This window comes from Zootoca vivipara, chromosome Z1 (genome assembly GCF_965207765.1).
Source record: "Zootoca vivipara chromosome Z1, rZooViv2.hap1.1, whole genome shotgun sequence".
Lineage (NCBI taxonomy): Eukaryota > Metazoa > Chordata > Lepidosauria > Squamata > Lacertidae > Zootoca > Zootoca vivipara.
The window spans coordinates 19,853,982-19,869,463 of record NC_142583.1 but is presented as its reverse complement, the minus strand read 5'-3'; positions in this window follow the sequence as shown (position 1 = coordinate 19,869,463).

Here is a 15,482-nt window from a genome sequence, read left to right as displayed (position 1 = left end):
AGGAAGCTCACTTGGGTGACCTTGGGCCATTCACGATCTCTCAGCTTAAACTACCTCACAGGGTGGTTGTGGGGATAAAGAGGAGGAGAGGTGGCTATGCTACCTTGAGCTCCTTTGGAGAAAAGCTGGGATATTGATGTATTTAATAATAGGCAGGGGTGCCAACTTGAGTAAAATATTTGGGGGGGGGTTCCCAAGTAAGCACTGCCTTGCAGAGTCAATCACAAGACCCGGAGCACACACACTAGTTGAATGGCAAGGCCCATCAACTTTGGGGGGGCGGGATTGGCCCATTTAAAGTATTTTATTGGGGGATGGCTGCTATGATAATAAGTATGTGTGACTTGCCACCAGTGGTCTACAGCCTAGGCTAAATAGAAGCCTAGAGTTCCTCACAAAAGACCAGGAGTGTAGAAACACAAGGACTCACAAGTCCTTAGAACACCACCCCCCCCCCCGCACGCACACACAAAAAACACATCCCTAGTGTCAACATAATTTTCTGCTGGCCTGAAGGAGTGTGGGCAGCAACAGCTTTTGCATATGCTCTGGGAACAGAACATGTTGGATATGGACATATGCTATTCCATAGTCTGTGTGGGGTTGGGCTGGCAGAGCTATTCTAGAGAATTCAGGATGGCATCTCTGGCTATTGGGAAAGGTATAGTGGATGACCACCTGCAATCCAGAGGCTAGGTTGTAAATAATCACCAGACAGTTCTAGATTTAGAAACAGGAAACGCTGATGTCCCAGTGTTGCACATGTCTTGTTCAGTGAAGGGCTTTAGCTCAGTGGTAGAGCATTAATGGATGGTCTCAGATTCAATCCCCAGTATCTCCAGGTGAGTCAACATACTGAGCTATGTGAGCCAATGCTCTGCCTCAGTATAAAGCAACTTCATGTGTTTATATTGAATTCATAAATTGTGGCCATTGTGTACTCTTGTGCAGGCATAGGCAAACTCAGCCCTCCAGATGTGTTCGGACTACAACTCCCATCATCCCTAGCTAACAGGACCAGTGGCCAGGGATGATGGGAGCTATAGTCCCAAAACATCTGGAGCATCGAGTTTGCCTATGCCTGCTCTTGTGTATCATCTCAATCGGCTGCATAAGATATAACAGCTCATTGGAAAACATGTTGGCCTGTGCATCTTTTGTGGGTGTGTAACTCTCCATAGTCAGCCGCTAAAAGATCCTGTTGTTTCTTTTCCTAATAGAAAACATCAAGAACAGGTGTCACATGAAATGATGAGGAAGAGAGCTTGCAAGGTGGCTGCCGAAAGTGACTAATTGGTTTCAATTGTCCTCTATCACCACCGTTCTGTCAAGGAAATGTCAGCTTTAATTGATTGGTTGGTTAGTCCAACCAATCATGAATCTCCCTCAAAGCCTTTCCGTTGCATGGTTGGCAACGTTATTTCAATAATGCTTCATTCTTCTGCCATGGCTGGTGTGAAAGCAGCCCCATAGCAACACACACACAATCGAGAAAAAGCAAGACTGGGGAAAGGAAGAATTGATTTGAAAATGAGAGATGAAGGGAAAGCCAAAATATTCTGTTCAAGTGGGATTTCTCCTTGCTTTTGTTATTCTAGTGTCATGATGTGGTTGGACCACAGCTCCCATCATCCCTGAACTTTTGCCTTGCTGGCTGGATCTAATGGGCATTGGAAATATGAGGGGGAAATATGATGTCATATGCCAGCTCTTCCCAATGTCCCTGGTCCCACCCAATCTGTCAGTTTGACCTCCATACATTCAATGATTGGGAGTCATGTACAGTGGTACCTCTACTTACGAATTTAATGCGTTCCGAATGCACATTTGTAAGTCGAAAAAAATTGTAAGTCGAATCCCATAGGGATGCATTGGGAGAAAAAAATTCGTAAGTAGAAGCATCCCTATCTAAAAATTCGTAAGTAGAAAAAATCCTATCTAAACAGCATCCAAGATGGCGGACGGAGCTCCATTCGTAAGTAGAAACATTCGTAAGTAGAGTTATTCGTAAGTAGAGGTACCACTGTACATGGAGGGAACTTGTCAACTTCTGTTCTAGGTAACTGCAAAGCGCAAGGACATCCATGGCATGTAGGACTTGGCACCATAGTCTCAAGATACAAGGCCTCTGAATTATTACTGCAAGCCTAGATTCCTCTCACCAGAACCCCACAGCGCTTCAAGCACTACGTATACTATACTCAAAATGCTACCTGGGATTTTGAGGGGAAACAAGGGCAGGTGAAGGGCAAATCACCTTCCTGCTGTTTGTGCTTCTCCATCTTCCCTGAAATGCCTTCATCACTGGGGAGATCTTGGATGGCTTAAAAAGTGGATTAGACAAATGCATGGAGGACAGGACTACCAATGGCTACTACTCAGTACTCATGTTCTGCTTCTACAGTACTCATGTTCAGCTTACAGGATTCCCACAGGCAGGTGGTTGGCCACAGTGAGAACAGGATGCTGTCCTAGATAGGCCATTGGCCTGGTCCAGCAGGCTCGCCTTATTTTCTTACGAGACATCACATGCAAACATTCCTCACACTTCCTGTCCATTGCCTGTCCTCCTCCCTCCCTCTCCCTCTTTTTGGTCCCATCTGAAATCACTCCAAGCAGCCATATTGCTTCTAAGTATCTCTGAACTTCTGCAACCTTGAGCAAGATTTCCTTTGTGAACACCGCTGCCCTTCTTCCTTTTTCCGCCTGCTGAGGTTCTGCATAGCTTAAAAGAAGAAGCTTCATCCACAAGTGTTAACAGGCCATTAACCTTCATAACCACGGATATTTGTTGAAATATAAATCAGACTAGGGCCATTACCTGTATATTTAGCTCTCTCTTTTTTTATGAAGAATGCTTCATGCTACAATTAGGTAATTTCCTTCTTTGATAGCTTTGCAAAACCCCATAAAGGGCTTGCTCCTCATAATGCTAATTAAACAAGGAGAGGTATTGCCCAGCCCAGCTTGAATTTTTTTCCCCTAGACAGCGCCTCAAGGATTCTCTTCGTTAAATTACAGTGACCTATTTCTACACAACTGCTATGAGGCGGATGCTTTTCACAAGGTGAGGGTCTTATAAATATTTTCTAGACTTTCAAAAAAGAAGTACAGATTTCAGTTACAATAAAAGTCGAAATGCATCTTAGGTCACACCATATATTTTAAAGCACCATGATGCCAGCAGGGACAGTTTTGGGGTAGTACAACCAGTTTTGGCTGCACTTGGCGCCAGCACTATGGGGGAAACAGCAACAATGATGCAGGGTGGAGCACAAGATTTGGGGATTAGAGTTGTACACGATGCCACTGAAAATTGGGAGCCCAAAGTGCTCCACTGATGCCTATTTCAACAGGTGTGGCTTCCCTCAAAGAATCCTGGGAGCTGTAGTTTGCAAACTGAGAGTTGCCAGGAGTCTCCTATTCCCCTCCCAGAGTTCTCCCCTCTCAGCACTCTTTTTAAAAAGTATAAAAATAAAAATATTGTGTCGATTTTTTTCAAAATAACCTGAAACAGCAATCCCCGCTCCCAACCAACATTAGCCCCTTCTCACTCCAAATATAGGCTCCTTATAGGAAACTATGAGGGGCAAGTTCAGTGGGTGCCATTGTGAGTGTTGTTGGTGTTGTTGTTTAGTCATTTAGTCGTGTCCACCTCTTTGTGACCCCATGGACCAGAGCACGCCAGGCACTCCTGTCTTCCACTGTCTCCCACAGTGTTAGTAGTTTCGAGAACATTGTCCAACCATGTCGTCCTCTGTCGTCCCCTCCTCCTTGTGCCCTCAATCCTTCCCAACATCAGGGTCTTTTCCAGGGAGTTTTCTCTTCTCATGAGGTGGCCAAAGTATTGGAGCCTCAGCTTCAGGATCTGTCCTTCCAGTGAGCACTCAGGGCTGATTTCCTTCAGAATGGATAGGTTTGTTCTTCTTGCAGTCCATGGGACTCTCAAGAGTCTCCTCCAGCACCGTAATTCAAAAGCACCAATTCTTCAGCGATCAGCCTTCTTTATGGTCCAGCTCTCACTTCCATACATCACTACTGGGGAAACCATTGCTTTAACCATACAGACCTTTGTTGGCAAGGTGGTGTCTCTGCTTTTTAAGATGCTGTCTAGGTTTGCCGTCACTAGCTTAAGCAAAATTGCATACATCGTGTGCACGAGGAGAAATGCACACGATGAATGAATATTTATCAGGGTTTTTGTTTTTTAAAAAAATGCAAATTACTGCAAACATGAGGCATAAGGAACAGAAGACTGGAAAAATCAAAAACTGTGAGGAACGGAAACTGACAAATACACCAATTCCTAGGCATGACAGGATGCAACCCAAAAAACATTGAGGGTGCACTACCCCCCCCCACACACACATTTGGGGCCATCGTATGTGTAACAGTTTTCGCCTCCCAAGTTGGGACCATCATATGTTTGTGTAACAGTTTTCGCCTTCTGTTTGCACATACCTTCTGTCCTAGATATAGCACTGACATTTGTCTTTCTTCATCTTCAGGAGACATAGGGCAACTTTTTAACATTCTAACAAACTACCTTGCTGCTTATTAATCATTAATCATTAGCAAAGGAAGTTTATAATTAGGCAGTCTGTTGCCATTTTTCTGATGAATGGCACCAATCTCTAAAAGCGACACATGGGAAGGGCACTGTAAATGCCCTGGTGCAAATGCATCGAAGGAGAAGGTTTCCAAACAGACATTCCTGAAGCGTCCTTGCTGCTATTTTCGTATATTACAGCATGCATGTGCAGTGTGTGTCGAGGGAAATGGGCAATATTTTCCCCTGAGCGGTTTTGCCATTCATGATGGCAGCAAGTGGAATGCAAAACCAATTTCCAATATTCTACCAAGAGGAAAAAGTTCTTTGAACACATCTGAATTAACACCTATGGCTAAAGCTCGTGAATGGGCCACAGAGGTCTTAAAAAAAAAAAGCAGTTTCCCTGCTTCTTCATTCATTGTTTACAGAGAGCTAAATGCCATAAAACCTTGAATCAAGTGAATTGTGAACAATCATTTATTGATTCCCAGGAAGCTGACAATAATAATGAAGGTTTTTTTTATAAATAAAACACAACCCACCCCACAGTGACATGCACTTCATTACAATAAATGATAATAATGCCTATGTCTCCTCTTAAAAGATTCCATTACATTCCTCTTTGGCCCTCTTGTTACAATGACTCTAGCGATTGTGCTATTGGAACAGCTTTTCTTTGATCTCTATAAATATGATGTAATTATGCATCCCCTCTGGATTCCTTTTTCAGGGCACCAAGGCATTCTTTGGGCTTTCTATGTGGGGGCTTTTCAGCTACAAGTACTGAAGGAAAACAAGCTCGGGCGAAGCACTGGGCTGAATTGGAACCAAATAAGTAGCCCACTGCAATGTGCCTCAGCAGCCTCAGCAATAATAAGTAGCCCACTCCCAGCAGCCTCAGCAAGCATGGCTGTGTTTGCTGGTGTTGAGTGGACTTGTAATCCAAATGCCTGTGGGGCTTGGCTAGCAAAGACTATACTATAGTATTCCCATATAAAGCTATCTTTTCTATGGAATCTATTGAGGAAGCCTGGCTGTGCTTGCCATTTAAACACAGCATGATTGACAAGGACACAGGGCAGGGCCTCCATGGTTGCAGCTCCTATTTTGGTCACATGACACATGACACCAAATTGCAGATGACACCAAATTGGGAGGGGTGGCTAATACCCCAGAAGACAGGATCACACTTCAAAATGACCGTAACAGATTAGATAACTGGGCCAAAGCAAACAAGATAAATTTTAACAGGGAGAAATGTAAAGTACTACACTTGGGGGGGTGAAAGGCACAAATACAGGATGGGTGACATCTGGCTTGAGAGCAGTACATGTGAAAAGGATCTAGGAGTCTTGGTAGACCACAAACTTGACACGGGTCAACCTGTGTGATGTAGCAGCTAAAAAAGCCAATGCAATTCTGGGCTGCATCAATAGGAGTATAGCATCTAGATCAAGATAAGTAATAGTACCACTGTATACTGCTCTGGTCAGACCTCACCTGGAGTACTGTGTCCAGTTCTCGGCACCACAGTTCAAGAAGGATACTGGAAAGCTGGAACGTGTGCAGAGGAGGGCAACCAAAATGGTCAAAGGCCTGGAAACGATGCCTTATGAGGAACGGCTTAGGGAGCTGGGTATGTTTAGCCTGGAGAAGAGAAGGTTAAGGGGTGATATGATAGCCATGTTCAAATATATAAAAGGATGTCATATAGAAGAGAGAGAAAGGTTGTTTTCTGCTGCTCCAGAGAAGCGGACACGGAGCAATGGATTCAAACTACAAGAAAGAAGATTCCACCTAAACATTAGGAAGAACTTCCTGACAGTAAGAGCTGTTTCGGGAGTGGAATTTGCTGCCAAGGAGTGTGGTGGAGTCTACTTCTGTGGAGGTCTTTAAGCGGAGGATTGACGGCCATATGTCAGGAATGCTTTGATGGTGTTTCCTGCTTGGCAGGGGGTTGGACTGGATGGCCCTTGTGGTCTCTTCCAACTCTATGATTCTATTCTATGATTCTATGATTCTAACATCTGACCATGGTTTCCCCATGTTCATTCACTTTTTATTGGGCAGGTGAAATTTGTGTTGTCAGTATTTTGCTGCGATCATGCTTTCTTATTTGTTCTCGGTGCTTTGTAAAACCATTCAAACCTACTGTCTTCATTGCAAGTTGGAAAGGCAGCCAAATGTTAAGTATCCAAAAGCAAAATAGCTTTTTAAAAAAATCTTATTGAGCATATGCACCCATGCAGCTGAACTGATGCCAGAAAGGCTCCTTAAAAAAAAAAATTACAGGATGCAGATGAAAGGGGTAAGAATGATAATTAGTTATTGTTGTTACTATTTCAGATTTCAAATCATTATGGAACCACAGAGACAAGCAAACAATACCAGAAAACCAGTAATATGCCGGACTTAAGGCAGGGAATAAAAAACCTAAAGATATTAAGTCATAACACCCAATCTAAAATCATGGCAACCATATAGATGATAACAGGAGAGATACCGGTAAATCTGAAACTAAATCATAGGAAATAAAATCCCACCCTACTGTATATAAATGATCAGGATCTCCCTGTGCCTTAGAGCAAGCCCCCTAGTTATTATGATTCATGAATTATGACACGGAGTCCATGTTCATAACATTAGTATGCGGTACGAGCTTCTAAGCCCCCTTTTACACACAAGCTGATAGGGAGCTGATACGCAGTTTGTGCAACACAATTGCTGCGTCTGTTTCATCTCATGGCAATCATGAATGCAACAGAGATGCTGCAGCAGGGCTTTGAAATGCTTCCCATATCAGTGCTTTAATAAATCCACAATTGTACAAATGCCTAGAGAGTAATTTGCCGGAGTAATCCGATTTCAGCGCGTTTCCTATAGGGCTCTCTACATGTTAACTGATTTTACCTTCCCCATTATCAATCGCATCAGTGTTAGACTGATGGGAAAAGTAGCCCTTGATTAAAGAGAAAAAAGGTTGAATGACTACTTTGATTAGCACTCACTGTGCAGCAAAATAAATATTTTCCCATCGTATCAGCATAGCAGAGACCAAGGCGGAAAACTAAGAAATGGGACAGCTGGAGGTATAATGTAGATGGCACAGGAGTGGGGCGGGGGGATTCAAATTCCAAATATCCCCTCATATTCTTATTGCATTGCTCAATCACTGGGCAATTATATGCAACAACAGCTTTCACCTTTCACTCGCTTTGTGATATTAGGGCGGATCCAGACTGGATTACAATGGGATTACTCTAAAAAGGTAAAGGTAAAGGACCCCTGACAGTTAAGTCCCATCGCAGATGACTCCAGGGTTGCGGCACTCATCTTGCTTTACAGGCCAAGGGAGCCGGCGTATGTCCGCAGACAGTTTTTCCGGGTCATGTGGCCACCATTACTAAGTCGCTTCTGGCGGAACAGAACACCGAGACCATTGCAGCTCACTGAAACGTCGTTTACCTTCCTGCCGGAGCGATACCTATTTATCTACTTGCACTTTTGGGCACGCTTTCAAACTGCTAGGTTGGCAGGAGCTAGGACTGAGCAACGGGAGCTCACCCGTCGTGGGGATTCGAACCCCTGACCTTCTGATCGGCAGGCCCAAGAGGCTCAGTGGTTTAGACCACAGCACCACCCACGTCCAGGTTTACTCTAGGCATGGCTAAATGAGCAATCCTAAATATGCAAAGGCAGTGTAATTTAGAATGACTTAAATGAAGCTGGTGTAGAATACACCAGATCCAAACCTAGTTCAACTTAGACCAGCCTTTTCGCCAGCATAAGTTGCCAAGTCATGTGACTGAGCTGAACAGAGTTAGGATCCAGCATAAGTCCTCCCCCTGGTCCTGCTCTCAACACTTCCCTGCCACCTCCCCAAAATGCCAATTTTTCTGAGCTTATGCCGGTATAAGATCTGCCAGTCTCAGGTGAGCTTTATGACCTGGCTGAGCCAGGATGAGGGTGTTATGACAGCATAGCCCTAGCTGAGCTGCGAATCAGCCAACTGAGTCAGAGATCTGCTGGATCCTAACTTGCTCAGCTGGGAGGATCTTGGGCTTGGATTGCTTCCTTACTCTGGATCCAACCCACTGAAGTTCATGGCTGAACAGGAATAGCAATGAGGTTCTGTATTCTTGCAAATGTACTTCCACGGTTAACAAATGTCAACTTTTCCTAAAATTCAAAAAACACTGCAAGTAATTGCATTCACGGTAGGTTTTCTCAGAAACATTAGAAAAATAATTGTGTATGAAAATGTGTGCAGAGGTTCAGCATCATCTAGTTTGGTAAACATGTCACAGTAGAATGGCTTCCCCAGAATATTACATTGACATCTGCAAGTCAAACAAACCACAATCCAGTAGTGGAATATTTGCTCTTGATATAGCATATTCATGAATTTATTCAGACAAGCCTGTCATCTTGATATTTATAAACAAATGAAAACTTCAAAATCAGCTCTTCTGCTTTTTAGATTAAAGATTTATTATGGTCATGGGCCAGAATTTATTTATTTATTTGTTGCATTGCATTGATATCCCACCATTTTCCCAAGTAGCCCCAGGTGACACACATGGTTCTCCTTCCCCTCATTTAATCCTAGCAATCCTGTGTGGTAGGTTGGGCTGAGAGGCAGTGAGTGACCCAAGGCCACCCAAGGGAGTTTCATGGCCTTGGTGTCCCTAGTCAGGATCTCTCTAATCTCATTGCATTCACTTTTATGTATGTGTGCAAAAACCTCTTTGTGATATCCAGTATTTACATCCATTTGGGTCATTCAAAGATTTCCTTAAATCTACCATAAACACAATCTCTACGTAAAATGCACAGTGTAGTAAGACATTTGTCACAGAGCTGGCCTCCCTGTGGTCCTGCAATAACATAAAATTTACAACCAGAGGAAGGCGTAAAATCTCCCTTGCAGAGGGTAACACACTCTACCTAGCTAATGTGAAAGCACAACTATATTTAGAAAGGTTTAACACTTCTAAATATTTGGACACTTTAATCCCATAATCAGTACTCACACCCACAAACAGCAAGGAATAGCTTTTGTTTGTTAGAGAGCACATATTTTGGGTGTTTAAATTCCGTATTCTCAGAGGCAGTACATGTTTCTCAAAATCTCACCAGGAAAACCTAGTGCATATATCTTGCTTTAAAGCAGTCCCTAAATCCAAACTATGCAGAAGAGGTCTTAGACAACAACTAGTTTGTTTAGAAGGGGATACATATTTCCAACCACATCAATTTGAAATGCCTCTCTTCTAACTCAATGTAGCCCAGAGTAGAGCCCTGATTCTGATGCGCTTCCAGGCGTACATTCACATTAGATCGGCATTCAGAAGTCTTCTTATGCACACCGAGATCCCTTGCTAAATTACAGCAATCAGGTTGCCTGCAGTTTACAGCTGCAGCAATGTGAGTCATAATAATTCCATTTGTAATGCTGCATTTATTTATTTCCATTTATTTTCTGACTCAGCTGTAGAGAGAGAGGTACCAGTAGCTGGTAGGTCTTTGTCTTCCAGCCTTCATCCAGGTTGGCATGACTGTGATCCTTTTAAAGTTGTTCCACCATTCAAGTTTTGAAGATCTTGTGGGAGGAGAGTTAGCAAACACGTCCGGGGTTTAGAACTGTGCTCTCTGAGGATCTCTCTTTCTTAAAGGGGGGGAAATAATGAGGTCTGTAGCGAACAAAAGCACGGACTCTTATGTACTTCCTTTTGCAAGCAGGACTTCCTGCTATTCTGGTTTAGCACCTAAATGTCAAAGCGGCAACATGGAAGGCTCCTTTATTAGGATCGCACCAAGTGAACTTTCAAGGATATGATAGTTAAAGCTAAATATGGGTATCTACTTCCTCTCTCTCCACTTCACTATACAGTCATACCTTGGTTTTCGAACAGCTTACTTCTCGAACATTTAGGCTTCCGAACACCGCAAACCCAGAAGTGACTGTTCCGGTTTGTGGACTATTTTTGGAAGCCGAACATCCAACGGGGCTTCTGTGGCTTCCGATATGCTGCAGGAACTTCCTGCAGCCAATCAGAAGCAGCTCTTTGGTTTCTGAACATTTTGGAAGTATTCTGGAATGGATTCCATTTGACTTCCAAGGTTCGACTGTAGTCAGATATACTGGGGCAGTTTTTCCCACTCAACACATTGGATTTCCGAGGAACACTTTTCTCAATGCAATTTGGAGGTGAGCTTCATGTTTATAGCCAAACAGGCTGACTTTGTGTGCATGTAAGAATACTAACCCTTCGAAGGAGGTAAGCCCAAAACAACGACTCATACAGAGATGCAATGGGTATTCTCCACTGAAGGTGTTTCATTTAGCTGCGTTCTGCATGAAGACGGATTGAATCATCCTATCACACTCAATTTAGTCATGCAGCAGACTTATTGTATGCAACTATCCTCAGCAGAGGTTGGTTGGTAGCAGGAAAGCGCAGGACCCCATATACAGATGTAGCAAGAAACCTTCCCCGAGGGTGGGGACTTTGAGTTCATAGGCACTTTTAATGCATGAATAAATTTCTTTCTTGCAGAACAGTTCTCTCATAGCACACAGTTCAGCAACTTATACATTGAAACTTTTTTGTCTAGCCAAGAAAGACCTGGAAGGTGCATCTTTTGAGCAGAGTACAGTATGATTGCTTTGAAATGTGTTTTAATGATACCACCTGATCTTAATTCTACAAATCCTTCTGAAGAAAATATAGATTGTTCAAGGTATTTTGTTGTGACTGCTATGAGCAAGCACTGATCTTGATTAGAAAATAACATTTGTAGTAAAGCTTTTCTGCCTGTATTAGTTTTTTCCCAGTTATACTTTTTTCTTTTCTTAACAAGAATAACCATGTTTTCCTAGCTGCCTAGGGTAAAGAATAATAGAATTGCTGAGTTGGAAGGGGCCACAAGTTTCAGGTAGTTCGGGAATCTTTCACACAACGAGGGGCTCGAACCCACGACCCGGAGATTAAGGGGTCTCGTGCTCTATCAATTGAGCTATCTGAATGAGCCCTACTACTTTAGTCCTTTGCTGTGTTATATAGGTAGTTATATTTCACATCCCCATACACCCTTAGTTGATTGTTTCTGGAAGTAAACCTTTTTATTACATGATAATTGTAGACAAATACTTCTAGTTTAATTATACATGCGTGATCCATGTTGGATTTTGCTGCAAAAACAAGCTATGGCTATATCTCTCCCCCCCTCCCCTTTTAACTGTGAAGTCGTTATCAGAAATCTACTACTAAAGCAGATTGTTCTTTCTTATCGCATTCAAGCCTGCCTCTCCCTTGTTAAATGATGAGCTGATATGATAAGATAGAGCATTCCATGATAACTGATCTGTGATAATGACTTCAAGCAACAAAACAATCTGAAAAGAGCTGCAGTTTATCACATGGGAAGAAACCAATTCCTATCATATTCAATGATCTTGTGAATTAGCCTCCTCCATAGCTATCCAATTCCTTCCCTCCAGAGATCAAGGGGTTTACTTGTACATCATGGCAAGGTCACCCGTACATAAACAAACAAGCAAGAAAATGTGGGATCCGTCTTTTCTTTTTCTTTTTTTACAGTGATGCTTCCTGGATCAGTGTCCAGGATTTGGTTTTTATCATTTGGGAGAACTATTTGGCTATGCACACATTAGCAGCTTGAAACACAAGAAGATTTTTTTTCCTTACTGCATTTGAAGTCACAGAGATTTCTTCACCCAGTGTGCATTCCCTGAACAGTTTCCCTGTGCCTGCAAGTCCCTGAACTCCATATCAATTAAGCTGTCATCTGTTCATGCGCTGTCAACTGCACATGTGCAATGGCTGTCTGAAATGTGTACACCTCAGCTTTACTGTGGTTTCTTTTTTCAGATCAGATGGGAGGAAAACACACCAAACAGCAGTATTTCTCTGTACAGTGGTACCTCTATTTACGAATGTAATGCGTTCCGAACGCACATTCGTAAGTCGAAAAAAATTGTAAGTCGAATCCCATAGGAATGCATTGGGAGAAAAAATTCGTAAGTCGAAAAAATCCTATCTAAACCGCATCCAAGATGGCGAACGGAGCTCTGTTCGTAAGTAGAAACATTCGTAAGTAGAATTATTCGTAAGTAGAGGTACCACTGTATTCCCCCTCATACTATTTTGGGCTATCAGAACTTCCAAGTCTCCCTATTTTCCAGGGATGCTCCTGATTTACAGAAGCCATCCCGGTTTCTGATTTGATCCCAGAATGTCCCGCTTTTCCTTATTTTCTCCCTATTTTCATTGGAGAAATGTTGGAGGGTATGGAGTTATTCTGAAGGCAATCCTGTATAGGAAGTGTTTTTATGTTTAACGTTATATTATGTTTTTATATATGTTGGAAGCTGCCCAGAGTGGCTGGGGCAACCCAGTAAGATGTGTGGGGTATAAGTAGTAAAATTATCATTCTGGAATGGGACGTCCCTATTTTCTTCGGAGAAATGTTGGATGATATAGGCTATGCTATCATTAATTTCCCGCTATTACCATTGGATCATGGGCTAGGGCAGTCATGCACAAACTGTGCGCTGGAGCACAGTAGTGGGACATGAAAGAGCCACTTGTGTGAACAAGCAATTAACAAATTCAATACTGATCAATGGTCCCATTGAAAGGATACTGTGGACTTTGAGGGTGTGCTTCCCTCCTTCCCCCCACAATCAGACTCCTATGAGGGCCAATGATTTTGCTGTGATTAAATTATCCAGTCACATGTGAGGGACAGACTCATCAGATCCCAGTGGAGAGCTTTGGACTGGGGCAAAGATTATGATGGTGTGATGTTATGCAATGAAAATACAAAACCCCAGTCTTAAAACTCGCCTGACTTTGAATTGACATTTTGACAACACCGTTACAGCATCAATTAACTCATGTAACATTAATTAGTATTTCATAAGCATGGCAATCTCAATGCTTTAAGTTACTTTATCCGTTAAATCAATGCTTTAATAGCCCATTCGTGTTAATTAAGAAACAATTTAGTTTTCAATGGAAGAGTTTAATCATTATCATTATTAATTGTTTCAAGTGCTGGGGATGTGAAGGAATCCTTGGCTCTAGTGGACTTTTGCTTAACTATGCAAGAGATAGCCCGCAGGGAGGGCAATCTCAGCTCCAGAGTCTCTGTGCCATTTAAATGCAAATCATTGCAATCAGCATGCCACAGGTATACTTACACCACAGCAGAAAGGAGCAAGCAGGCATGGGGTGCTGTGTCAAGGCTTTCTGGGCTGTTTTCGCCAGAGTGGTTTTGATGGATGTTCGTACAAGCCATGGTTTTAAAAAGCGGCTTCATTCACTTTATGTTTGCTCAACGACAAAACTCCCGAATGCATATGTGGATCCTTTTTTGTTGTATAAACAACAATAAAAATATGTTTCCTATATTAGATAGCGCAATCTGAGCATTGTAACCAATGTTAGTCTCACTCAGACCCATTGAAAGTAATGGGCATGATGACTAACTTAATAGCTTAGTTAGATACAACCCTGAGTGTTGGAAGCAGTTCACATTGGTATAGTTGTTGCCATTTCTCCAACTTCTAGTGCTCAGGCTATGAGTGCAGCTGCTTATGTAGCCATGAAAACACTACCCAAGCACAAAAAGGAGCTCCTGGCATGTTTGGGGTAACACCAACATTTGCAGAAGGACAAGTATGTTTTGTGGAGGGGAACCTAAGTGAGGAAGGAAGTCTACAAAGGGTTCAGTGGGGACCTAGCATGGTCAATGGGCAGAGAGCAGAACTTCACGTATGTGTGTGTCAGGGACTGGCTGGATGAAGAGGAGTGGTGGGAGGCAGCTGATGGGGAAACCCCAAGGGAAACCTCAGAGAAAGAAGGCTCAGAGCCAGGGGATTGGTGATGGGACACTGAGGAGAGGTCAGAGGGAGAATATTAGTTGGGAGGGCTGGATGCTGGAGGGGCAACAGGGTTTAGTGAGCAGGAAGAGCCAGTGACAGGGAGCAGTTCAGACTCTGAGAGTGAAGCAGAGGAGGGGATTCAAGAGACTGCAGAAGAATCCAGGGACTCTCCCTCTCCTGCTGCAACAAGCTCATTCCCCTCCTGAGCTCCAAGAGTGCACTGAATAATGTGGAGGGCAGAAAAGAGGCCAGAGGTGCACAGACAAAGTTTAAGAATGCTTGAGAAACATACTGGAGATGAGGAGCCTTAGAAAGGGTGCGAGGCAGGGGCCATCAATCCTAGTAACTGCTCCATAGAGGCAAGACCTTGAATAAAGTGTTAACTACACTGACAGCAGAGCCCTGCTGCTTTCATGCTGACCTGCATCTGGCTCCAGCCCTGAATGTGTGTGAAAACGAGAAGAGCAATGGAATGGAGTGACTGGAGGATGATTCCCCACTGCCATGTTTTGTTGCTGTTGTTAGTGATTTGTTTACATTCAGACATTCTAGATCAGTGATGGAGAATCTTGGGACTCCAGATGTTTTGGAACTACAACTCCCATCATCCCTAGCTAACAGGACCAGTGGTCAGGGATGATGGGAGTTGTAGTCCCAAAATATCAGGAGTGCCAAGGTTCGCCATCACTGTTCTAGATCATCTAGAATTCTCAATTGTGGGAGGAGTTTCCAGAGTAGAAAAGGCACATGACTGAGATGAGAGCCCAATGATGGGTGTGGGGCTATAGGACAGCAGCACCTCTATATTTGCTTTCCTTCTTTATGCCTGAAGAGGGCTAAATTTTTTGGGCTTCTATAGAGAGAATTAGTGTTGCAATTTCCCTCCGTTTTTGAAATTGATTTAGTCTTGCCTTGATGGAATTTAACATTCTGTTATGACAATCCATTGCATCATTGAGAGTCTAAGGTTATTTTTGCACAAATCCATTTAGTGCCTTTCACTAAACACCAGATTCT